Here is a 25,309-nt window from a genome sequence, read left to right as displayed (position 1 = left end):
TTATAAAATATTAGCAGTATACAGGGTCGTATTTTATACTGACATAATCTGCTTCCAAAATCCACTTTAAACAGCAGTATTTTTGCTTTACTTTCACTGTTAAGTACTTTTTTCCCTCCTTATCTTTAACCTCGACATTATTAAAACTGCTCCAGGAATCTATTTAAAAAAAAATCTCACTGTGACATTTTCAGCAGAAAAATGACCTTACCGTTTTACAGGTGCCGCAATCATTTGGCGGGATACAACAATTTTTTTTTCCTCCCCCTAAATCAACATTCAGAAAATGCCTGTTTAAACTCTTTGTTCGACTGTCATTTGTAAGTGGGGCTAGCTAGCCCTTCCAATCGCACAAAATGAAGAATGGCCAAATTGCAGGCAATTTCCACGTCCATGCTTCCCACAAACTCCCTTTCATCTTGATCATGCTTCACATTTCATCTCCGAGGTGAGCTGAAGCCTCCACAGGGAAAGGCACACCTGGTTGCCCTGCTCCCATCCTTGTGAGCCCGCTGCGGGGAGGGGCCATGGAAGGATGTCTGCAAGACAGTGGCCATGCATTCAGGGCTGATTTTTTTTTTTTTCGAGGCACCATGCTGGTCATTTTGCTCACATCATTATCTTGAATCTTATAAGAGTCATACGGAGTATACTCCTCCTTACTTTATTATTATTATTATCATCATCATCATCAACATTATCATTATTACCTCCATTGAATAAACAGGAAAAGTAAGCTCAGAGATGGACACAGGCACACATGAGCTCTGTCTTTCACCCACTGCATTGTTTAGAAAAATCACTGTTCTTAGTCCTAAATTAACATTATCTATTCTGGAGATGTTCTGGGAGGGAAGAAGGGTCCTGCCAGGGTGGAGGTAGGTAAGAGCAGCGTGGCCACTGATAGTGAAAGGAAAGCATACTTTACATTTCTCATCAAGGTGCATGGTTGTAAAATAAAATAAAATAAAATAAAATAAAATTAAATTAAATTAAAATAAAATAAAATAAAATAAAATAAACAAAACAAAACAAAATAAAATAAAATGGTGCACGGTTGTAGAGGTCACGCTAACCATTGCATTTCCCCCATAAGCCACATCAAGTCAGCGGCTAACGGGGATGGAGCCTTTCTGCCCTGGATGCCTTGAGGGGCACTGCGGGCACCTGTGCGTGAACATCGCCCTGCTGCCCCGGAACTCACTTGGAGACGAAGCCCACAACCGATCCCGCAGGCAGATGAGGACAAACCCGCACGCTGGAGACACCAGGGCAGCTGAGAGGCCCGGGCTGACCCCGGACCCAGCCGGAGCCGCGCCGCACCTGAGATGGGACAGCCAAGAGGGGACACGGGGGCTTGAAGAGGCCGGCCAGGGGCTTCGTGGCTGGAGTCCTTGCCCCGTCACCAGGGCCTCCCGCACGTGCAGGTCGTCACCGCCAGAGGGAATTTGTGATGGGGAGGGGAGCCCAGAAGAGCAGCCCAGCCAGACTGCGGCAGTCAGACTTCTGGACTTTTCCATCCACGATGCTCTGTGGGTCCTGGCTGTGGCCTCTCTGATCTCGAGACCACCCTCCTCTCCTCCCCAACCAGCAAGGCTGGACTCCCATCTTGACCAAACCAACAATCCCAGAAGAGCCTCTGTTACTGCAGATGCGCTGCTCAAAATAGGCAGTGGTTTTTTTTTTTTTTTTTTAAGATTTTATTTATTTATTCATGAGAGACCCAGAGAGAGAGGCAGAGACACAGGCAGAGGGAGAGGCAGGCTCTCTGCGGGGAGCCTGATGCAGGACTCGATCCTGGGACCCCGGGGTCATGCCCTGAGCCCAAGGCAGAGCCGATGAGCCCCCCAGGCGTGCCCAGGATAGGAATTTCTAAATTCAAACCCATTTAACTTCTTTCTTCCTCGGTGACCCTTGCATTTTGGTGGAAAGGGTCCAGTCTAAAATAAATGCCACACTAGACACCGCGATGGAGGACGCAAGCCGAGGCTCCTGGTGGTGCGGGGCTGCTGGGGCGGGGAAGGCGAGCCTGATGCCTCCTAAATACGGTCTGACGGTGGGGCAGCCCAGAGGGCCGGGAGGCCTTGTGATAAAGCATTTGTCCCGGCACGTCGCGGCCCCACACCCTCCCCTCCTACTCTCCCCTGTTTGCAGGTCTCCGCTTAAATGTCACCTCATGGCACAGTCGGTTCCTGCCAGCCCCTGGGGAGGGCACCCGGCCCCGCACAGTCGCCTTCTTTCCCTCGGCTCTGCTGCATTTTCCTCTGAGGCGTCTGTCCCCGCTGTGCTGCCCGCGACCCCTGTCCCCGACCAGAACGCCAGCGCCCAGACCCCGGCAAACACCTGTGGAGCCAATAAAGGACTCTTAGAGAAAACATGACTCGCAAACCCACCCACGATGTGCCGATCCCAGCGATGGGAGGGAAACCATCAGCGCATCAACGCCACCGAGCACCAGCCAGTGCAGGATGTGCCTCGAGCGACGCGACCGTGATGCCCGTTGGCGACGACGTGTGGCCCTGAGGACCGGCAGCCTTGTGCGCAGGCGCCAGCGCCCGACTCTCCAGGTGAGCACGAGGAAGCTCACCTGGGTACCTGCCTCCCTCGAGACTTGGCGCGACGGCTCGACCACGGCAGAAACCAGACTTCGGTCCAGGTCGACTGCCTTCCAGCCTAGGACCTCACGGCTCTGCCTTTTCTACCCAGGGTGGGGGGAGATTTTAAGGGGATTAGGAAATTCTCAAGATTTCTGGAATACTGCCCAAGGGCTCAAGTTGGTTTTGTGTCTCCAGCCCTTCCTACACAAAGACCACGAGGCCCGGGTCCTCTGAGGTTCTGGGGACACATGCCCCAGTGCCCCCCATGACTTCCCCACCAGCACGTCCAGACAAGGCCACAGTCAACATTGGAAAGCCGTCCCGGATGGAAGCCTCACTTGTTTCCCTGGGAAATGGGTTTAATAGAGGGATCATCTCACATCTGGGGCATTTTTTTAAAAGTGCACTGAATTCTGTGTGAAGATTTTATGCGATTGACAGTTTTGCAATATGGTTCTCAGATCCATCCCGCGAGACGCGTGTCGGCTGCACCAGACCTCCTGGAGCCTTCACAGCAACAAACCCCAAAGACCTTACAGATGCAGAAAATGTTATTAAAGTCTTTCCCCCTTGATGCTAGCTTGTTAGGCTCCTATTTTCTCTCTTAAAACAAAACAAAACAAAACAAAACAAAGAAACCCCTCATCTATTATGATTTCAAATCTTTTTTTAAAAAATATAATTTCTGAGAAAGGATTTGCTTTGGTTTAGTTTCTGCCTTGAGGAACACAGAGATGCTAATTCCCAACCATGGTTCCCACATGAGCCTTGAGGCAGATTAATGGTCCCTTCACACCCCATTCCTTGCCTCCTTCACCTCCCCACCCACTCTTGCTCACCCCCCAGACGAGACAGGCAGGAGCCTAGTGGCAACCCCAGCCCCAGTCTATAAGTCCCAGGAATTTTCGAGCCCTTAATAGTTTTCCACTTCTCGCCACTCAATTAACCTTTTATGAGTTAAGATTTTCTCACCCAATATTCCAGATTTATTTTTCTCCCTAGAGAGCATGTATGCACAGTGGTACTAATGATAGGACCATATGTTCAAAACAAATAGCTTATTAGAAGCATTGTTGCCCGAGAAACATAGGCCAATGTGTTTTTCCACTCAATTATGCTTTTCCATAAATACTTTAGCTTGGTTTTCTCCTAGGCTTAATTACAAAATAACCATCTAACTTGCCCTATGCATTTCCAGAGTCAAAACAGTAGAATATTTGGTGTTCCATATTTTGAGCTGGGACCCGAGGATAGATTCCTCAGGCGAAAGGACATAAAGCTTGAAAATCCTTTAAACTACATCCACACACAAATACTGTTTGTAGGGATGTAAAGTGCTGTACCACTCTGAAAAATATTTGGTAATCTCCTTTTTAAAAAAAATTATTTAAATTCAATTTGCCAACATATAGTATAACATCCAGTACTCATCCCATCATGTGCCCTCCTCCTTCATGCCCTTCACCCAGTCAACCCATCCCCCCGCCCACCTCCCCTTCTGCAACCCTTTATTTGTTTCCCAGAGTCAGGAGTCTCTCATGGTTTGTCTCCTGCTCTAATTTTTCCCACTCAGTTTCTCCCTTTCCCTTATGGCCCCTTTCACTATTTCTTATATTCCCCATATGAGTGAGACCATATGATAATTGTCTTTCTTCAATTGACTTATTTTACTCAGTATAACACCCTCCAGTTCCATCCACAGTGATGTAAATGGTGAGTATTCATCCTTTCCGATGGCTGAGGAATATTCCATTGTAGATATAGACCACGTCTTCTTTATCTATTCATCTTTCGATGGACACCGAGGCTCCTTCCACAGTTTGGCTGTCGTGGACATTGCTGCTGTGAACATTGGGGTGCAGGTGTCCCAGCGTTTCACTAAATCTGTATTTTTGGGCTAAATACCCAGTAGTGCAATTACTTGATGGTAGGGTAGCTCTATTTTTAACTTCCGGAGGAACCTTCACACAGTTTTCCAGAGTGGCTGCACCAGCTTGCATTTCTACCAACAGTGCAAGAGGGTTCCCCTTTCTCCACATCCTTTCCAACATTTGTTGTTTCCTGTTAAATTAACAAAATATTTTTTTATTGGAGTTCAATTTGCCAACATAGAGCATAACATCCAGTGCTCATCCCGCCAAGTGCCCCCATCAGTGCCCATCACCCAGTCACCCCAACCCCCCGCCCACCTCCCTTTCCACTACCCCTTCTTTGCTTTCCAGAATTAGGTGTCTCTCATGTTTTGTCACCCTCATTGATATTTTCACTCAATTTCTCTCCTTTCCCCTTTATTCCCCTTCACTAATTTTTTTAAAAGATTTTATTTAGTTATTCATGAGAGACACAGAATGAGAGAGAGAGGCAGAGACACAGGCAGAGGGAGAAGCAGGCTCCATGCAGGGAGCCTGAGCAGGACTCGATCCCGGGTATCCAGGATCACGCCCTGGGCTGAAGGTGGTGCTAAACCACTGAGCCACCTGGGCTGCCCCCTTTAACTAATTTTTATATTCCCCAAATCAATGAGAAGCTGTGGTCTATGTATACAATGGAATATTCCTCAGCCATTAGAAACGACAAATACCCACCATTTTCTTCGATGTGGATGGAACTGGAGGGTATTATGTTGAGTGAAATAAGTCAATCAGAGAAGGATAAACATTATATGGTCTCATGGATTTGGGGAAATTGGTTTGTTAATTTAAACCATTCTCACTGGTGTGAGGTGGTATCTCTTTGTGGTTTTGATTTGTATTTTCCTGATGGTAAGTGATGTGGAGCATTGTTTCATGTGCTTGTTGGCTGCGTGTAGGTCTTCTTTGGAGAAATGTCTGTTCATGTCTTCTGCCCATTTCTTGACTGGGTTGTTTGTTTCTTGGATGTTGAGTTTGGTAAGTTCTTTATGGATCTTGGATACGAGCCCCTTATCTGGTATGCCATTTGTGAATATCTTCTCCCGTCCTGTAGGTTGTCTTTCAGTTTTGTTAACTGCTTCCTTTGCTGTGCGGAAGCCTTTTATCTTGATGAAGTTGCAATAATTCATTTTTGCTTTTGTCTCCTTTGCCTTCATGGATGTGTCTAGTAAGAAGTTGCTGTGGCCAAGTTCCAAAAGGTAGCTGCCTATGTTCTTTAGGATTTTGATGGACTCTTGTTTCACATTTAGATCTTTCAACTATTTTGAGTGTATCTTTGTGCCTGGTGTAAGAGAATAGTCAAGTTCCATTCTTCTGCACGTGGCTGTCCAATTTTGCCAATACCACTTATTGAAGAGACTTTTTTTTCAGTGGATATTCTTTCCTGCTTTGTCGAAGATGAGTTGACCATAGAGCCGAGGGCCCATTTCAGGGTTCTCTATTCTGTTCCATTGATCTCTGTGTATGTTTTTGTGCCAGTACCAAACTGTCTTGATGATCACAGCTTTGTAATACAGCTTGAAATCTGGCATTGTGATGCCCCCAGCATCAGTTTTCTTTTTCAACATTCCTCTGGCTATTCAGGGTCTTTTCTAGTTCCATGCAAATCTTAGAATTATTTGTTCCAACTCTTTGAAGAAAGTCCATGGTATTTTGCTAGGGATTGCATTGAATGTGTAAATTGCTCTGGGTAGCATAGACACTTCCACAATATTTATTTATCCATGAGCATGGAATGTTTTTCTGTCTCTTTGTGTCTTCTTTGATTTCCTCATAAGTGCTCTGTAGTTTTTAGAGTACAGATCCTTTACCTCTTAGGTTAGGTTTATTCCTAGGTATCCTAAGGTTTTGAGTACAATTGTAAGTGGGATTGGTTCCCTAATCTCTTTCTTCTGTCTCATTGTTAATAATATTTGATAATTTCCTATAAAATTGACTATGGAGATACCATACACCCCCAGAAACTGCCCTCTGGGACATTTATCTCCCCCAAATGAAAATGTATATTCATATGAAGTCCTGTCAATATTCTAAACAGCCTTATTTCTGATAGCTAAGGAATGGAAACCATCTAGATGTCTCTCAGTAGAAGTGTGGGTAAGCGGGCCCACCCACACTGGGGAATGCTGATGTGAGCCACAGTGCAGACGAAGCTTGAGGGCATCGTGTAGGGTGAAAGAAAAGCCAATGCCAAGAAATAACTCCCTATTTCTATTCATATACTGTTCCTGAGATGATGACACTTAGAAATGGACAGATGGGTGGATACTGGGGTGAGGGGTGGGGGAACAGGAGAGCAGGGATGTGACAGCAGTGAAGTGAAATCCCCTGCTGGTGCAAGTTTGGCCTCCTGGCTGCATCAGCGCCCGTGTACTCACTGCGACCCTGCACTGTGGTTTTGCAAGACATCACTGAAGGGTAGCAGAACAGCCACCACAAAATAGGTTTTCCTTGGCTAAGGATTATTTTCAATTGAAGGTAACAGAAAGAGATATGATTAAAAACTCTCTGCCCTCTTCCCATATGCCTAAAAGCAGGACATTAGCTTGAGGAGGTGTCCTCTCTCACCTCTCTACCAGGAAGGACAGAAGATCTACCAGGTAGACCCTGATGACCCAGAGTGGCCCCAGAGGACTCTACACAGCAAATTTGACCATGTCTCCCTTCTCCATCAATACCCCCTACCACATACCTTCCTGCAATGTCCTGCCCCTAGACTCTCGAGTTTCTCTGCTGCTGTCCTGTCACTTCCTCACAGGGTGCAAAGGTACTTCTGTTAGGATGCTATGGAAGCCCACTTTCTAACCACCTTTGGAGTCGCTAGTGCTCCCTGGCAGCATGATAGACACGTTAGTAAGCTTCTGTTTATTTCCTTCTAGTTAATCTGTCTTTTGTGAGTCTAATGTGTGGGACACCAGCCAATGAACCTAAAATGAGTGGCAGAAAAGATGCTTTTTCTCCCCTACGTTACCATTGGGGAAATCTGGACACGAGAGAGTGCAGGATCTCCCTGTATTGTTCCTTACAACCGCATGTGGATCTATAATTATCCCAACATTTTAAAAAGTCAATTAAAAATAACAACAAATTGTTTTCCAAAAGGAAATAGCAAATGCTCCTACCAGACAACAACTGCCAAGCCAAGCTGCAGAACTAAGTCAAACTGCATAGGCTTCAAGGAACGACATCTACATCTGTGTCTAGCAGAGCCTTCTACAACACATCCTTAAAAGTAATAAGAAGTTTTAACCAGAGATGTAAAATTCCTTCTGGATAGTCTCTCTGCTTTTTAACTCTGCTCTAGGCCAAGGAGCTGCTAAAATTAATTCAGGTTGGGTGTTAATGTTTGATCTGAAATAAAGTGCTACCTCTCCCAGGTGCCATTTGCATTTCTTTGTAAAGTTTTAAGTTAACCCAAAGAAGAGTTTTAGTGGAACCACCATGGGCAGGTGGAAACATCTCCTGTAAGTGCCTCTTGACCCCATGCTGGTGGCTGTCGCGGTGTCGACCCACATCCACGTGGGTCTGTCTGAATCCAATACTGGGTACGGGTCCCTCCAGGTTTGCCTAGAGACTCAGCCACCCAAGGGTCTTGCTGGGATGCGGAGGCGTCTGTCCTCGCTGGCTCACCCCGAAGCTCCCAACATGGTCTCTCTGTCAGGGAGGCCTCTTCATTCCGGCCTCGTTCGCCGGGTGTTCGATATTGAGGATCAGGTTGGAAGCTGATGCTTTGATTGTCTTTGATGTTTTCAAAGGCAGGAAAGACTGTCATCTTTTCAAGTGGCACTCAGCCTTAGGTAAAGAATGTTTCTGATTTCTAGAGTGTCTATCAGAGGCAATTATACTCTGATTGACCTGTTTGGCATTAAAATGTCTCCTAACACTCTGCTCCCATATTGGGAAATGAAGATCTTACTTCTATTCTTCTACTGAAGTCTGTCTGCTTTGAGAGTCACCAGAGTTCTAAACTTTTGGGATAAAGAGCACCAGATGGTGGGGATATATATATTTCTTCCACAGCTGACATTTTAAAAATCAATATTTTATGTACAAAACAGAAAATACAGAATCTTGACTTTATTTCAACCACAGGTATGATAAATAGCCAATTTGTTCCAGTGGCAGGTGCTAGAGGCACATAGGTAGAAGAAGACAGGAATCTTGCCCACAAAGAGCTTCTAGTCTGGGGTGCATGGCAGAGGGGGTACACATAGGGTCACCCATGGGATGTGGCCAGGCCTCTAGGCCCACAGCCTTGATATTTAATAGCAATCCATGCAGGAAACTTACACCCTCGTAAACATTAATTTGTCCTCCATTATTATTCAAGACGTACTTCTCTCCTGCATTTGTATAGTTTTGCTCACATCTTTAGCCTGCTTTCATATTGGGGTAGTTCCATTTTAGTTATTGTGGTGTCTTGTAATTTTGTAATTCTATTATAGAATACCTCCATGCACAAAGACACAGAGCTTTTTTTTTTTTTTTCAAAGATTTTATTTATTTACTCACGAAAGACACACAGAGAGAGAGGCAGAGACGCAGGCAGAGGGAGAAGCAGGCTCCCTGTGGGGAGCCCGATGTGGGACTCGATCCCAGGACCCCAGGATCAAGACCCGAGCCAAAGGCAGATGCTCAACCACTGAGCCACCCAGGTGCCCCAAGACACAGAGCTTTAACAAAGGTTAGTGTTTAGATCTGGGAGGACAATAAATGTTGGCGAATGTGTTACTGACCTTCCCACTCACACCACCGAGTTGTTCCCTTTCCTTCTCTCTGCAGAAGCAACCGAGCTCTGCATCTGTGTAGATGATTTCTATGCCTCCTGCAGATGCTCTTTATGCCTCTTGTTCTGTTTTTTTTTTCCACGTGTATGCATCCCTGACATATACTATCATTTTATATGTTTTACTCATAATTAAATTAGTGTATCCGATTATATAGATCCCTTAAACCTGCTTTTTCTCCCATACCAGGTTATAATTTGTGTATTTTTCAGATGTCTTTGCACCGATGCATTTTAAGTGCTTTGAAACAGAGGTTGTCAAACTTACTCCTAAAGGGATAGAGAGGAAATATTTTAGGCTTTCTGTGCCGTTGAGAGTTTGCTAATCTCTGTCCTGCAATATTCCACATATATCATAATTTGTATCCATTTCTTTACTGATTTCTTAGTTGCTCTCTATTTTTGTTTATAAAAATGCAATAATAAACATAAGTGTACGCTGTCTCCCTGTGCATGCATCAGAATTTTTAGGGTATATAACTAGAAGTCAGTATTTGAGTTCTTCTGTGCACCGAGACAGTAGCCCTCCTCCCTTACTGCTGAGAGACTGCATGAGGGAAAATGTGAATATTGTTGGTTTTATACTAGCCAGTGCATTGGGGCAAGGAGAAGGGAAATTTGTTTGCTTATTTAATCCAGTAAGAAGTCAGAGGTAATTTGTAACCATAGCAATACGGAGACGATGCTGGAGAGAATGTAGGCCTGGAGTCATTCCTCTGTGATCGTCTATAAATGTAAGACCCTCGATTGCCTGGGGTCTGAAAGGTTCTTAACCCCACCCCCCCACTCTCGGACAACCGCACAGGTGGGTCTCCGTTGTAGAAATGACCATTTAGCATTCTGAACTTTTCATTTCCTTTTATTCAAGCTCTTCTTGTGCTTGATGAAAAAAAAGAAAAAAGATCTGGTAACTAATTGTCATTTACTTTGAAATAATCTTTCCCCCCCGCCCCGTGATTGCTTTTGAGCTTTCCTCTGTTTCTTTGGTCTCCTGCTGTTTCAGCACAGTAAGATTAATTGGGATTGATATTATTTATGCTGTTGAGAGCTCGTGGTCCTTGTCTAAGTGTGTGGATGCTTGTTCTTCGACTGTGGAAACTTCTGAAGCATTCTCCGACTGTTGCTTCCACTACATTCTCTTTATTGTCATACCTGAAAATTTGACTAGATCTATTTCTGAACCTGCTCATCTTACCCTCCTGAGCTCAACTTCTGCTTCCTAGTTTCCATCTCTATGAATCCCTGTGGTGCATTCTGGGGAACTGTGTGATTTGGGTGGCTTATAAGGCAAGTGGGAATTAAATATCAATACCAAGAACCTGGAAGATTGAAGAGGGGTGGTGAGAGTTGAGTTCTGGAGTCTAAGTGCTCTTCAAAAAGAGAGTATACAGAGGGATTTTAGATTTTGAACATTAAATAGTTACTGTTAAAATTTTAAGGGTTGCCTATGAAGGAATAGAAATAGAAGGCAAAATTTCCAAATCTGGTGAAGGCTTATGGGGTGTTAAGCAAAGACCCCTCAGTCTAAATACCACAGGATGCAGAGGAAGCAGAAACATCACTAAGACAGTATGATTGTACAAATCAAATATTTAAACACACACACACGCACACACACACACAATACATGAAAACAGATTATACTATAGAGTTAAAAGCAAGAAATGTGCAGATTGGATTTAAAACCAAATCCAGGGATGCCTGGGTGGCTCGATAGTTGAGCATCTGCCTTTAGCTCAGAGCATGATCCTGAGTCCTGGGATCCAGTCCTGTATCAGGCTCCCCAAAGAGCCTGCTTCTCCTTCTGCCTATGTCTCTGCCTCTCTCTGTGTCTCTCATGAATAAATAAATAAAACCTTTATTAAAAAAATGAAAATAAATTTAAGAATAAAATTTAAAAATAGAAATAAATTTTAAAAATAAAAACAAAAAAGATTAAAAAATAAAAACAAAAAATAAAAACAAAATCCAACTGTATACTATTTCTAGAAGATTTCTAAGATAAATGGAAGGTCTAAAAACATGAGAAGTCAAAGGGTGAGGAACACAATACCACGAAGAGTAAGCAGAGCTAGCGACGGCCGCCGGGGGTCGGGCAGTAGGCATTAGGGTGGGAGAGATGGTTAGGGATGAAGGAGGTATGACATCGTGGAGACGATTCACCAGAAATGCCCAGACTTTCTGGACTCACGTGCACCACACAGCTTCCAAATGAATAAAGAAATGTTGACGGAAAACCAAGAGGATGAAAGTCTGCAGTGTTTGTGAGAAAAGCAACACACGTTCCAGCAAAGGGCAGATAACACGATCCACACCGGCGGAGAGGCCGTGACGTCGCCAGTCACAATCAGTGGAAGCCATCGGTCACTGACGTCAGCCACTTAGAGCTTTCGTCCTTCTCATGGACGCCGAGAGAGTTCCGTGACACCAAGCAGGTCTTGCAAATGCGGGTCAGTGAAGTGCCAGCCCAGAGAGATGGATAACGCGGCGCAGGCGTGTGAGAGGTCACTGTGACAAAGGAGGCAAGACGTTGAACACGGTGCCTGATAAGCGATGGCAAATGGGAATTGTCGTGCTGTAACCATTACCTGGAAGGAGCCCCGCCTTGCTGATCGTTCGTATTTCTCTTATGTCTTGAGCTGACTTTCTCAGCTTTGAGGAATAGGCAAATCAATCAATCAATCAATCAATCCATTGCTGATGGCAAGAACTAGAATCTCCACAACAGGATTAGGGCAGCAGTCCTAAAAACTCAGACAGAAGTCATTCTTTTTACGTAATAAGGCACCTTTAAGTGAGTGGTATCTTCTTCACATCTGGGCTACTTCCCCCACACAGCGTGGATAGCTGAATTTCCTCACATTTTTTTCACTCCCCTCGTGGATTGTGTGAGAGTTCTCCTTCCTGACCGCCTCCAACAGTGGTCCAGAGGCCGGAGGTAGCGCAACAAGAAAATGGGATGCGATGGTTTCTCTGGCTTTTCTGATGATGTTCTTTTGTGAAGACTTGGCTTTTCCCGTCCCCTTTCCCATCTGGAAGATCTTCACTCCTGGTCCACAAGCATGCGTCCACCTCCTTCTTGGAGCACCACCTATGGAGTCAGGTGAGCATCATGCTCCTCCTTCCTTTGAATTTAGAGGTTGACCTCTAAACCCCAAGGCAGCTTTTCCAGAATATCTGTCCCCACCGCAGAGGCTCCCTGTGGAGAGGCCCGACTTTCTTGGGCACTATCGTGTGTCGGCACACGCACCACCGAATAGCTGGGCCTCACGCGGGCTCATCAGGAGGTCCTCTTTCCATTCCCCGTGGCTCTGAGCCACCCTCTCTCGACAGGGAGCTGTGGTCTGGCCCCCGGTATTCCTTTGGGCTTATCCCACATGCACCATATCTGCCAGAAAGCTCTCAATTTTGTGGCACGTAGAGACACTTCTTTTTTTGATGCTGTTGTAGGTTTCCAGGCTCTTAGCTTTCTTTGCTCCTTTTAATAGGAATTTGATGAGTGGGACCAAATATCTATGATCAGTTCTCCATTTTATTAAGATGCTTCTCTTATTTTGTGATTAGACGTATGACCAGATTTTAAAGCCAGACAAGAGAACAAATCCAAGACGATTCTTGTACCCATCATTTCGGTATTTTTGGTTTGAATAATGTAAACATCATGTCGCTAAAAAGTAATCAACAAAGGTCTCAGAATACCATGGAGATTGTTTCTGGCAGCAGAAAAATACATTAGTTTTTCATTTTCCATAAACTGAATGCTCATTTAGAAGAAAAATGAAGTGTTTACTCTGAAACTACATATCATTAGGCAGATATTTTTGGACATTTGAATCTGAAATACATTTGTAAGAATTCTGCGCCCAGACACAAACCCATATGGCACAATGGTTATTTGCTTTTGGCGTGCCAGTTTTGCAAAAGTTTCCCCATTTCTCTTTTCCCTTGTAATTTGTAGCGAAGACTTAAGAGATCGCAAGGAAGTCTTCCCATGGCATTTTCTGTTGAACAGTAGAGCAGATAATTAAATGGTGAAAATAATAAGGTATAATCGTGAAGTCGTATCTTCCATAGAGAAAAAAGCTTTCAAACCGGGGGTGATCTCATTGCATACAGGACACGGGGGCCTTTTTGATTGTCACAGGAGAGTGGGGATGCCAGTGGCATCTGGACGCCGGGACCAGGCCATCGCTACACACTCCACCTGCACAGAGTGGCTCCGCACAGCAAAGCGGTATCCGGCCCCACGTCAGCCAGCTATGAATGGCGTCCACGTTGAGGAACCTGGAATAAGAAATGGCTGGCCTGGGTAGGTTTTCAGAGATGCCAAGAAATAGAATTCTAGAGAAATTATGTGCCTCCTTTCCCTTTCCTTCTCACCGGCCCCTCACGACAGCCCCTGGCCCCCCGGCCGCTGCCACATACAGCATGAGGTTAAAATCTTGCAGAGGAAGAATGACCGGTCTGGCATTTGGAACGCAGCCCCCGAGTCTTCAAAAGGACACTGGGTTTAGGTGAAAATGTCCAGGTTCCAGCCAGTCCTGTCGCCCGGCTGTGGAGAAAAAAGATTTCATCCCGTTCAGTGTCAGATTTGTCATCCAAGAAAGAGTTAATGACACCGAACAGACAGCATCATTTAGAGGAGAAATAAGATCACACTGTGAGAGCATCGCGCACACTGGAAATGGCGTGCGCACTCGAGGGATGATTTTGAGTTTATAATATTTCATATTTCCAGCTAGCCGTAGGTGTTTAAGCCTTGAAGTCCATTTTTTTAAGTGCAGCCTTTTTTTTTTCCCGTATGGTGTATTGAAATAAAAATGCACAATATAAATAACTTATATTCTCTCTTGGGTACTTTTATTCTACCTTAATTTACCCGTATTTGTTTTTCTTCATCCTTTCTTCCAATTCACCTGTTGCTGCTGCAGAGCAATTGAAATCAGAGCAGAGAAGAATCGCTCACCAGCCTGCCCACTGCTGCAATCACACCCCGTGAACGGTCCCATCCTTCATACAAGACCCAGGAAAGCACACGGCGTAATCAAGAAAGCAAACAAAGTTCGAGCAGGAAGTTACCATTTAAATCATTGAAACTGTAATAGTCTTTCTTCTTGGTAAGCAAAAGCTAGAATTAATATTTTAAATGGTAAATAGGGGAAAGCGACCGAGTCGCAGTGAGAATGAACATTTACCATCTTAAGGGGAAAAATGCTTCCTTAAAGCCTTACCCAGGAGGCGAAATCGGAAAGCGAGGAGGATCGGCCAATGTGCTAAAGCAGGAGGATTTCGGCCTCATTTCCCTGTTCTCCAGGCGGCAAAGCGACATCGTCCTGGCAACAGAGAGGGACAGAGACTCACTCCTGAGAAGGTGACGTCTGGGGGTCTCGTTCACTCCGATAATTCTCCAGTGGTACCGAAGGGTGGACATCCCTGTCCCCACTTCATAGATGAGGAAGCCAAGGCTTAGGGGTCCTGCTCGGACCCCTTCCCCGTGGGAGAACCCAGAACTCACGTCTGGCCAGCTCCATGGCCTTCTTGCCAGAACCATGACACATATTGCTAAGGACTCATGTGCATCATTGCTTTTTGGCTCAAAATACCTTTTTCTTCATCGCCATTCCTAGGATGACAACACAACTGACCTTGGTTTCATTATACCAAGGTCTTTCATTTATACTTTCACCTTCGTGAAGTCCCCGGCTCCCCCCTTTTTCAGACTTCCTAGCTTTGGTATCATTTTTATCCACATTTCTGGCCTCTGCCTAGCTCCTTGAAGGTGGCTTTTGCAAGCAACATCTGGAGTGTAACAACACAAGCGGAAATCCAGGGATGCCCACCGTTGTGCCAAGCCCCGGCCAGACGTCACCGTACTCCATGCTCAGCACCGACGACTGCCAGGAAGCTGTATTCTCTCCTCTTTGTCTGGGCCAAGGGTCCAGGCTCTAAGTGTGGGGGGAGGGGCAATGGCTTTGCCATCAAACCCCGTCATCAGACCCTGGGGCCTGACCCCAGCTCTGTACACTCATCAAGTCTCCCAGGTGACCTCTGGCTTCAGAGGGATGTTCCCAGGGGATGTCACAGAGAGAACTGGCAGGTGGGTGGGAAGGTGCGGGTGACGGCCTAGAACAGAGCTCCGGTTCCGATCCGCCCGGAGCTCTACATCTGGACCCCGCTCAGCAGAATCACCGGCTTAGAGGTGTAGACCACAGTGTTCCCGGCTCACAAGCGCCCTGGTCAGCAGCCCCTCAGCCCCAACAAGTGAGCAATATCAGCCAGCGTTTGGTTTTCTCATTCCCCTGTCCTTTAGCAGAAATCCCTTCGTCTTTTTTAAATGAGGGGAGAAAAGTGGAATTCAGAGGAGTTGGGATCGGGGAGGAGATGGGTGGGGCCCCACGGGACCCTTTCCTGCAGCTGTGACCCAAAGGCCACATGGGTCCCCAGCCTGAGGCCACACCTGGTGGCTGTGAGGCCGTCACTCCTCTGCAGCGTTGGTAGGGGCTTGGAGCTGCCTTCCGCAGCCGTCGACATGCAGACCACCTATTTGGCTTGACCTGCGACTATTCTCTGGGTGAACCTGGGCTTCCGGGGTGACATCGCTGGCAATCCTTGATGGAGAACCTAAGCTCTTTATCTAAGGTGCGGGAGTGAAGTGACATAAATCCTGGAGTGAAAAGTTGACCCTCATCCCCAGAGAGGTGACTGCACCCAACCCATAGCCGTGGCTTCTGTTTGCACCTTTCCCTGCTCCGTGTTGGGTGCTGGGGCGTAGCCAGTCGGCTTCAGGAGCAGCCTGTGCCCTCCCGTCGGGTCTCTGAGCCCTGGTGTCGTCGGCCGCCTGCGGCTCCTGCCCCGACCGTGGTTTTGCTGGGCGTACTTAGATAAAGACCCACACGCTAGCTAACTGGAGTGATGAAAGCCTTCAGCCCGTTTCGGGTCACCTGCCCTCGCGCTGGGTGGGAACTCGCCAGGCGCGGAGAAGGGATGCTGTGGCTCTTCCGCTCAGCGGCCAGGTGGCCTGCCCCGATTTTCACAACTGCGCTTGAACTGAAAAGGCTCAGGAATTGTACTTCAAGTGTGAAATAGAGGCCGTGCTGTTTAACACCATCCCTGGGAAAACTATATCGGGACATTAGGGCGTCAGTCTGGAGCGTGTTTGCACACTCTGGCGGAAGTGGGGTGACACCCGGAGGAGAAAGTCTGAGCGAGTCCCCGCTGCCCGAGAGCTCCACGTCAAGTAGGCTGCGCCGTCAAGCTGTGCTAAATTTGGCCACTTGGCTGCACAGTGGGGTGCATCAGAAGATGTTTGGTCGTCTGCACACTGATGCTCTGTGTGGCCAGGGGCGTAGGACACCGGACCAGAAATCGTGGTGACAGGACCGTCTTTCCTGTGCACCTGCTGTGTGCCAGGCTCCGGGCTGAGCGCTGGGCGCCGACGGCCACGCGTAATCCTCACATACTACCGTCGTCTCCAAGCTGAAGATGGGAGACATAAACGCCCTCCAGTGATACGGCAGCACTGGAAGGTGGCCGAGGTGTTGGGCTTCCTCCGGGGCACCTGCTCCCCTGCAGCACCGGGACGAGGCCTGGTCTCTGCACTAATGGTCAGAGGACCTGGGACACCTGCTTGGCCTCTCTGAACCTCAGCTCCCTTGCCTACGGGGGGGAGGGTCACACCCTGACCGCACAGGGACACTGCCAGGACCAGACACAGCGTGAGTTTGTGGACTCCAGGGCTCCGTTGCCTTCTCTGCAGCTCCTCCTTCCTGGCTCTCCGGGCCCTGTGAGGAGATCAGAAATAAATGGTCAGTTCCCGCCACGGGATTTGATTGCTCACAAGGGCAGGATTCAGAGACTCAGGAGGTCTTGAGCCACGGCCTCACTGCCAGGTGAGCAGGACCCTGGGGCTGGCCGTGGGCTGACCCAGGGGTGCAGGCCACCTTCCTGCAGTGCTGCTGGTCACCCTGAGGCAGTGTGACATCCAAGAAAAGGCACAGAGTCCTCAGGACTTTCCATATGAGATCTTTGAGGAAGTGAAGTAGGACCGGGGTCTCTAAACACCAGGACCCCAGCTCCTTCTCCACGGCCTCTGGGGCCTTATGGCCAGCAAAGGAGTTCACCTTTGGGCGAGCTTGGCCTCCGCCCACCCGTGGACATTCAGGTGGCACAACTGCACAGCCTGCAGACACGCTGTCATGCTGGGCATCCCCGCTGGCCCAGCCCCTGCCCGCACTCTGGCTTCTCACGGGCCTGCAGAGGGCGGTGGTGCTGGCTGGCTGCTAAGAGCGTGGTTTCCTCCGTGGGTCAGAGACAAGGGAGCAAGAAGCGTGCTCTGGCCTCAGCTCTGCTACTGACCCCCGCTCGGGCCCTGCGGGTCCTGTTACCCAGCCAGGCAGCTTCCCCACCCCGGGAATGGGCCGTCTGACTGCAGGAAGGGCGCGCCCCGAAGCACCCGGTCTTCGTCGGGGGGCCGCTGTCTGCTGAGCTGTCGGCCGCCGGACACGCTCACTCCGTCTCCCCACGGTGAGGCTGATATCCCTCAACAAGTATTTTGTCCTATCTGTTTGCGATGATGATAATCCCACGCGTGACCAAGTGATGGTTTAGGGTAGCTTCACAGCTTACGGGAAAATGCTTAAGGATTTTTCGTCAGATGGGGGCTGACTCCAGGACTTCCCGACGTTAAATGTTCCTCTTCGGGTGGTACCAGTGTTTTGAGTTGACTTAGCAAGTGGCTTTCTCATGCTGCACAAAATACACTTGACGTACCCCCGACCCCCTCGGTGCCCCGTTACAGAGGTCCTCATCCTCTGCACAGCTGACGTGGGGGGCCAGACAATCCCTCTTGGGGGGCTGTCAAGAGCACCGGGGGATGTCGGGCGGTATGCCCGGCCTCCACCCACTAAAGCCGATAGCCGCAACCAGAAACGTCTCCAAACATTGTCAGATGTTCCTTGGGGAACATCCCTGGGTGAGGAGGGGGGTGGGGTGTTAAATTCGCCCCCTGTTGAGAACCGCTTGCATCGACCATCCCAAACTTAGAAGGAGTGACGCCTGAACGCTAGGGTAGATTTTTGGTTGTTTTAGTTTTTAGTTAAAAATTCTTATCTCAACCAAGAGATGCTATCAACATGTCTAAAAAGGACTTCTTGAAATCTTTCGCTCTCCTCCCATTGTATTTGCCTCCTTGGAACGCGGTTCCTCGGGCGGGATGGACGGGGGTAAGTAACTGGGACCCTCGAGCGCTTTGTGGACTGCAGAGGACACCTCCGCTTAAGCGGGGACGCTAAGCAAGCTCGTCTCATCTTGGGCAGACAGATGTTGCCCTTGATTAAATTTGAAGAAGAAGGAAAACCTGTAATGTGATTATCTGCGCGGAGTGGGGGCACCGTAGGTGATCTTATTCTCGCAAACGGAAGGCTTGCTGCAATAAGTAGAGAAGAATAAATGTTGGGCTGAAGGCCGAGTCGCACGATGGAAATTAATGGCACCGCCGGAGGAGGTGGCCGCGCACATCTTTGCCTCGCTGCTCGGTGTTTTCCTAGGCGGGCATCTGGGGTGACCGCATGACGCTGGTGGCTTGGGGGCACCCTCGTCTCTGCGCCTCTGGAATAGTGAGCACCCGAATGAGATGAACAGCCAGGCCTGGGCCCTACGTGCTCGGTGCCCACGCTCAGAGGTGCTTCTGTTCGTGTGCCGAAGGGAAGAAGAAAGCCCGACTCTGCGCCCCCCTCTCACCCCCCACTACCCGCCCCCCAGCCCCAGGAGCTGCCGAGGTTCGGAGGCACCAACGGAGCCGCGGCTGGGAGGTGGGTGCGTCTGGCTCGTTTTCTCCCCGCGACCTCCTCCCTGAGAGGTCTCCTCTGTGATGCAGCCGGAGCCCGTCACAGACCACTGGCATCTCCGGTCCCTCGTGGGGACACGCGGCAGGAGGCTGGGGGTCTGCAGGAACCCGGCACGACGGACGAGACAAGTGCTACAGAAAGTGCACCTGGACCACAGGCGCCGTCCCGGGGGCACAGATGGGAGCTGGGGGCACGAGGCAGTGACAGGGCCGGGGGCGCCAGGGAATCAGGGAGCCGCCTGTGTGTTCATTTCGGGCAAATCCACCCTAGACGAGTAAAGGTGGTCATGGCAGCAAAACAACACCACGGACACGGCATTTATCCCCCGCTAAGCTCCATGCTCGGGGCTTTAAATACATCAACTCAGTGAACCCTCATCACGGCCCATGAGCCCAGCACTGTTAGTAGCTCATCCTGAAGATGGGGAAACTGAGGCACAGATGAACTGAGCCGTCTGCCCAGGGTCACAGAGTGGGGAACTGAGTGGGGAAAATTAGAGCAGGAGACAAACCATGAGAGACTCATGACTCTGGGAAACAGATGGAGGGTGGCGGAAGGGGAGGTGGGCGGGGGGACGGGGTGACTGGGTGACGGGCACTGAGGGGGGCACGTGATGGGATGAGCACTGGGTGTTATGCTATATGTTGGCAAATCGAATTTAAATTTTTAAAAATGTAAAAACAACAAAAAAAAAACCCAGAAATAAACAATAAAAAACCCTGAAGAATCAGAAAGCTTCCAGGGCAGAGGCCGCGGCCTCTTGCTGCGTGACGGCAGGTGCTACAGCAATGCCTGGTGGGCTTCCTGGGAGCGCCATGGGGGTTACCTTGCTCGAGACCTTCCCTGCGAGGTTAGGGCTCCAATCAAAACCCCGTCTCCACAAGAAGGAAATCATATTGTTTCCGTAAAAATAGCTAATCCATGATTAAGAAAAAGAAAGTCAGTATATTTATAATTATCTGATAGTCAGGAGTGAAAAATAGAGGGCTCCTTGATTTAGCTCTTTCTCCTTAAGTGATGCAGCCACGGGGGAGATTTTTGCGGGAATGTATAATTTGATACAATTGAGTGAGGAAACTTAGGACGTTTCATTGTCTCTGCAGTGTCATGGCATGTTTTCGGGGCAGAGGGGGCCCAATGTCAGAGCTGGCTGAGGGGTCCCCAAGAGTCGGGGGGCGGGACACAGAGGCACAGGAAAGCTTGGGGACAAAGGGCGGGAACGAGAAAAGTCTGATAGATCCGAGCCAGAGGAGGGGCTGAGCAGGACGGGTGGGGTGGGGGGCATCCCGGCAGATGCTCCAGGCAGGAGCGGGACAGGTGGGGCAGGGGGCTCCCGGCAGGTGCTCTAAGCAGGAGTAGACCAGGCGGGGGTTCCTGGCAGGAGCCCTGAGCAGGAGCAGGACAGGTGGGAGGTTCCTGGCAGGTGCTCCGGGCAGGAGCAGGACAGGTGGGGCAGGGGGTTCCCAGCAGGGGCTCCAGGCAGGAGTGGGACAGGTGGGGCGGGGGTTCCCGGCAGGTGCTCCGGGCAGGAGCGAGACGGGCGGGTAGCAAGTCCTTCTGCACTCCGGGGGCTTCCCAGAGGTCAGCACGGCCCCACAGTCCAGGCTGAGTGGCGCAGAGGAAGGCGCTCGACTGTAGGACGGTACGGGGTTCTCCCCTCACCCTCAGCCCCCTCTCTGCGCCCCACGACTTTCCTAAGGTCCTTCATTCGACCAGTTGCCACCAACATGGGTCTTCGGAACGTGACACAGTCATTCCCACACAGTCGTCACCGCCTGCTTGTGGGGGTCCAGGCCCGGCCTCTCTGCATCCTCTGGTCGGGGCTTCCCACACCTGCAACCAAGGAGAAGCCGGGCCGCCCTGGCCCCTGGAGCATGACACGCTCTTCCAGCTGGGGCTGTACAACTGCGGCGCCCGCTCCCCGACGTTGGCCGTCCCCGTGGGCCTTTCCCAGAGCGGCCGTTTGCTCCGTCACAGGAGGCACAAGCACGTTGTTCTACTGAGTCTCGGATGTCGAGGGAGGAGGAGAGCCTCTTATAAGGGGCTTTCCGTCACCGGGTTTGGTCAGGCCCACCCAGGTTGATCTCTATTTATACTCAACTAAACAGAGGCCTTAATTACAACCAGAACTCCCTTCACCGCTGTCATATAAGTGATCATGGCAGAGACTGACCTCCCATCCCCTTTGCCATATTCTGCTGGTCAGAAACAAGTCACAGGTCTAGTCCCTACGCTAGACGGGACGGGGTTTGCACAAGGCTGTGACTCGATGCGGATCACCTTCGGGGGGTCTGCCGAGCCCGCCCAGCCCCAGCTCCAGATCCTTTCACTAAAAGGCAGGGAGATTGGAGGAGGCCAGGAAGGTGGAAGCCTGTGCCTTTGGTTCAGATCCGGGGATCGCCAGCACCCAGGCCCTGGCGCCCCAGAGGGTCCTCGGGCTCCCCTCTGCTCCCCGAGGAAGCAGGGCTCCACGTCAGGGGTCCCATGAGAGGGAGTCCCGGAGGCCTCTCCCCACCCACTCATCTATTGCTCGTTTCTTGCCAGTGACTGTGGGTCTGCAGCGTGTCAGTGTCTACACTGGCCCCGGGGACATGAGGGTGGAGGCCTCACAGCCCCGGCCCCCAGGCTGCTTGCAGTGTAGAGCACGCACTGGGGAGGATGCCCCAACCCCCTCTGCCTCAGGGGTCCCCTAGCTTCACCCATCTTGCTGAAACTGGCTCACAGCAAAGACCGATCTATCAGTGGTGACGACTTAGAAACTGAGGGATGATCTATCTTCAGGCGCAGCTGGATCCAGGGTCCTCTGTCTTGAAAAACAATCAAACAATAAATGTCTTCTCGGTTCCCGTCCTGCCCCCAGACAGGCAAGCTGAGTCGCTCACCGGACACCTCACAGTCTGCAAGCTCTTCGGCAGCCTGACTCCCAACACAGCTCGTAACAGCCTCGGGCCCCGCTTCACGACCGCATGACAAAGTGTGCAAACTCCTCACCAGGGAACAGTGATTCCCACCACCCTCTGTGCCACCTCAGTTCAGGCAGGGCTGCCTCCTATACCCTGTCACTTGCAGCACTGCACTTGGAGGTGCCAACACGCTTTTAGGGACAAAAAGCCTATTCAATGCAGTAGCTTTGTGACCCAGAAACATAAGCCACAGGCGTGGTTGGATCTAGGAGCCCTCATGACGTCATGGGGGTCCTCTCTCTCTGTCTCTCTCTCTCTCTCTCTGTGTCACTGTGCTATTTCCCGCTGCGTGGAGTCCTTCTCTCTGGCTCCAAAAAGACCCTGTGGAAGGAAAGACCGGCCGTGAGGCCTGAGGCCACATCCAGAACTAGGCTGAGGCAAGTGAGGCACCTCTGCACAAATTCAAGGTAGCGCTCACTCTTGGGGTCACAGGACCCCCTTCGCTTTGCGCTCCAGCTGACCCGAGGCCCGGCCCTGCACACACTGCATCAGCTCCACGGCCCCAGCACAAAGGGCGCTTTGTTCATGCAGTTTGCAAAGATTCTAAGTCCGCCCGGGAAACAGGCCTGACTGGCCTTGCTTGGGTCGCGATCCCACCTGGGCCAGCCCCTGCTGCTGTGGGGCTGCACCCACCAGACGGGACCCCGGGGCCCGGGGGAGCCAGAGCCTCTGAGTCACGGTCCTTGGGAGCCGAAGGGCATGGGGCAGCGCCCCCGGGACGCAGGCTGGACAGGCAAGAGCAACACACGGCCCTGTAGTTCCACCCAAACCCTGAGCGCCTCCCCACACCCCACCCATGATCCCCGGCTCTGCTGGGCGTATCTAGAGCCCCCCACCCGGGGCCAGGTCGGCGCTCCGCGAGCATGAGCGCCAAGCCCCGTGGCCCCGCCGCACGGAACATGGCCTCGCGGCCCGCAGGCACCCCGGAACCCCCACGGCGATAGCCTCTGTGCAGAGCTGCCAAGGAAGTGGGTCCGCTCGCTGCCTGATGGGAGAGCCGGGCGCTGGCGGCAGCTGGCGAGGTCAGTCCTCACGGGGACGGGGTCTTCCCACGGGCTGGGTGAGCGGAGGTGACCCCGGGCTGCAGCCGCCGGGCTCTGGGACCCGCAGAACCAGGCCTCGTACCCGCTTGGACGCCCAACTCCTTCGGGCCCATGGCAGGAGTCGGGGGGGGGCAGCCAGGGACCCCCAGGCCTCCTTCCCGGAGCGCAGGGCTCAGGGAGCCGACACCTCCCCGCCTGCCCTGGCCCCTGCCCGGGCCCAGGGCCGCTCTCTCTCCCCGCGACGCCACGGCCACAGCCTAACGAAGGACGGGCCGAAGGTGGGAAGAGGGAGCGCACCCGCGGCGCCCAGTTTGGCAGAAGCCGAGCCGAGGGGCACCGGGCCCCCGAGAGGGGGTGCTGGGGGGGCTGACGGCGGGGAGCACCCGCAGGAGGGAGAGTCTGCAGCTCCCGCGGAAGGCTCGCGGCTCCCGTGTTCCCTGCCCTGCATCTTGGGGAAGGACAGCCCTCTGGCTGTCAGCATCTTAGACGCTTTTCCATCTCGAAATTTCAGCTCAAGTGCACCCAATTTCCTTCCAACTGTTTCAAACTTGAGCAAATTTCCCATTTGCACCAACTTCCTCATTGATAGTTTCTGCACACGACGGAGCGTCTCTCCTGCAGGATGAGGCTTCCTCAAGCTGCGTTGGCTGCTGCAGTAGCCCCGGGTGGTGTTCTGAAGTGTTTTGTGTGCTTGTTTTCCACCAAAGAGTTGCCTTAGTCTAAAAGATCCAGGAAAAGTGGGTTAGATGAAGCAAAGCAAGGATCTCTCTGCTGCAGGACTTGTCAGGACCTTTAACATGTCTGCGCCCCGAGAGCCTCTACGAGGGGAGGGGCGTTCAGACGTCTGCTTCCCCAGGATGCATTAAACTACACAACATGCCACGAGACCTGGTAAACGTCAGACATTTCCAACCCACATCGGAGGGGCGCCCGTGGAGACCCCAGAGCACCTGGTGATGGAGGCAGACAGACCCCACCACCTGGGTCCCTTAAGGTCACAGATTTTTTTTTTTTCTGGGCAAACTTAGCGTCCTCCAGCTTCCACCTAACGGCTTAGTCTCTGCACCCATAAGCCCATGGCCATTTGGTCAAGTACAAATATCTGCCAATTCCCAAGCACTTAAAAAAATTTTTGTTGGCCTACCGTAAAGTTTAAGACCTTAACGTGACCCGGCTTTCTGCTTATAAGTAGAGATAATCCAAATCCCTTTCAAACGATTCTCCCAGAAAGGCTGTTTCTTGTTTCTCGTCTTGGTGGGGATGGTCGGGACCTCACGCTTTCCCTAAAAAAGGCCCAGTCCTCACTGGGCAGGGAAGAATGTGAGTATTTCTTCTCCCAGTTCTGAAATGGAGACACAAACGTGCTGTGTGGCCCCGATGCCCCGCAGCAGAGGGAGTGGAGGCAGAGGGCTGCAGCCGCCAGGCCCGCCCCGTCCGGGACGCACACCTGCTGGCCTGGGGTCCACAGAGCCGCCTCTGGGCCGGTGCACAACTTCAGGCGCCCCTGAGACTCCGGCCAGACGTCACAGAGGAGCTCCCAGGTACCCTGGGCCGGGCGGTGGGCAGAGCATCCAGGTCACTCATTCAGGGAAGGGTCCGGGAGGGTCTGACCTGGGCCTGGCTCCGCCCTGGCCTGCAGTGTGGACACAGATGTGTCACAGGCCAGCAGGAAGACATCAGTGACCTAGGGTCATGTGTGTTGTCCCAGGACTGCTGGGAAACGGTGTGCTGTGGAGGCGACAGCAGGGGCACCCGGGGCCGGCTGGGCAGGACTCCTAGGGACGGCCCACAGGTGACCACTTGTGAGCAGACACAGGATGGGCAGGCCCATGACAGCTCGGGGAAGGGCTGTCCTGGACAAACGGGGCCTGCGTGGTCCCCACCCACGTGGCCCTCTCCACTGGCAGCTGTTGGGGGCTGGGCTCAGGCCTGAGCTGTCCCCAGCCTCCTCCACCCCCTTCCTTAGGAGGCACTCACACACCACGACGGCTGTCCCTCACTCGCCCACCAGCTCAGACGAGGACAAACGCCCCCTGTGCTCCGGCCATCGATCCCTTTCTCTCCTGTTCACTGCGGCATCTCAGAGCCACAGGAAAGTCACAGTTGATGCCTGCACCCGCCTGGGGCTGACTCAATCCAGCTCTCTTCTCCAGGTGGGGAAACCA

This window comes from Canis aureus, chromosome 26 (genome assembly GCF_053574225.1).
Source record: "Canis aureus isolate CA01 chromosome 26, VMU_Caureus_v.1.0, whole genome shotgun sequence".
NCBI classification, from domain to species: domain Eukaryota; kingdom Metazoa; phylum Chordata; class Mammalia; order Carnivora; family Canidae; genus Canis; species Canis aureus.
The sequence above is the reverse complement of the archived record's forward strand: the minus strand, read 5'-3'. Positions refer to the sequence as shown.